The sequence below is a fragment of the Eptesicus fuscus genome, chromosome 8 (assembly GCF_027574615.1).
Source record: "Eptesicus fuscus isolate TK198812 chromosome 8, DD_ASM_mEF_20220401, whole genome shotgun sequence".
NCBI lineage: Eukaryota > Metazoa > Chordata > Mammalia > Chiroptera > Vespertilionidae > Eptesicus > Eptesicus fuscus.
The window spans coordinates 48,871,929-48,873,693 of record NC_072480.1 but is presented as its reverse complement, the minus strand read 5'-3'; positions in this window follow the sequence as shown (position 1 = coordinate 48,873,693).

Here is a 1,765-nt window from a genome sequence, read left to right as displayed (position 1 = left end):
AACATCATCGATAGGCTGCCTCCTGTATGCCCCCTACTGGGGGATTGAGTTGGCAACCCCGGCTATGAGCCCTGACCAGGAATCAACCAGTAACCTCTTGGTTCATGGGTCAATGCTCAACCACTGAGCCACACCGACCGGGCTACTCTTACTATTTTAACACTACCATACTTCAGCCCTGAGCACTTCTTGAGAAATTCTCTCAAGTATACAGATTTGTCTAAAAATAAATGTATAGCTGTCAACTCACTTGGGGATTTAGTGTTTCTCAATAATTTTTATTTCCCTTAAGCACTTTTCTTTCCTACTTTCTTAAAAATTATTTCAAACCTTAAAAATGTCCCACAAGTCTCCTATTCACATCTCTCCCTCTATCCTATTCAAAGAAAATTGTCTTGGAAGAAAAACTCAGGTGACCAGTGCTTGAACTATTTCAAATTCTTACCCCAATTTTACAAATATATCTACACTCACACCTATCATACATTCTCTTTTACAATGTTAGATAATAAGATATCACTTTTATTGTTTAAAAAATTAACTTTTTCATCCGTGTAATTCCTCTTACAATTTTCCATCTACTGTATTACTTGGCTTCATCTGTTTTCTCCAGTCACTACTACAGGCACAACCTATTCAATTCTTGCTTGTCCTCTGAAATCTATAAATATAATGAGATCTTCATCCCCTTGGCATGTCATGTGTCAGTCCTAACCTCTAATCTCTCAGAATGTGACTTTATTTGGAAATAGAGTTATTCCAGATATAAATATTTAAGTTAAAATGAGGTTATACTGGATAAGGTGGTCTTCTAATCTAGTGTGTCTCATGCTATAAAAAAGAAGACGGCCATGTGAAGACAGAGACTCAATGTATGCCATGCAATGACAAAGGTAGAGATTAGAGTTATGCAAATTCAAACCAAGGAATGCCAAAGATTCTCCAAAGAAACATTACAAACAGTAGGTAGATATGCAGATAAATAAATAGATCAGTGATTTTTCAACCTTTTTCATCTCATGACATACATAAACCAGTTACTAAAAATATGTGGCACAACAAACAGTACACATTTTTTTGCCAATCTGAAAAAAAAAATAGGTGTAATTTTGAGTCATTCTCACCAGACAGCTATTGTTGTGTTGGTTGTTGTCATTTTTTTATTTGACAATCTAAGGGAAAAGAGGTCAGTACCCCTGACTAAAGAGTCAGGTATTGCATGTTTTAAAAAGTATTGCAGCACACCTGTTGAAAAATCTCTGAGATAGCTAGATCATATATTATTATAATATTATGTATGTAATGTAAATATGTCATCTGTATTTATTATATCTATTAGAGGCCCGGTGCACGAAATTCGTGCACTGGGGGGGTGAGGGGATGTGCCCCTCAGCCCAATCTGCACCCTCTTCAATCTGGGATCCCTCAGGGGATGTCCAACTTCCAGCAGTTGGACATCCCTCTCACAATCCGGAACCACTGGCTCCTAACCACTCACCTGCCTGCCTGCCTGATTGTCCCTAACCCCACTGCCTGCCTGCCTGCTCGCCCCTACCTTGATCTCCTGCCAGCCTGATTGCCCCTACCTTGCACTCCCCTATCAGCCTGATCACCCCAAACTGCCTGTGCCTTGGCCCCCCGTCTGGCCTCCCTCTGGAGGCACCACCCCCATAACCCCAATGCTGCTGCCACTGCAGTTGGTTATGGCTGCCTGAGCCTTGGCCTTTGTAGCCACTGCGGCTTTGTCTGGAAAGATGTCCGGAAG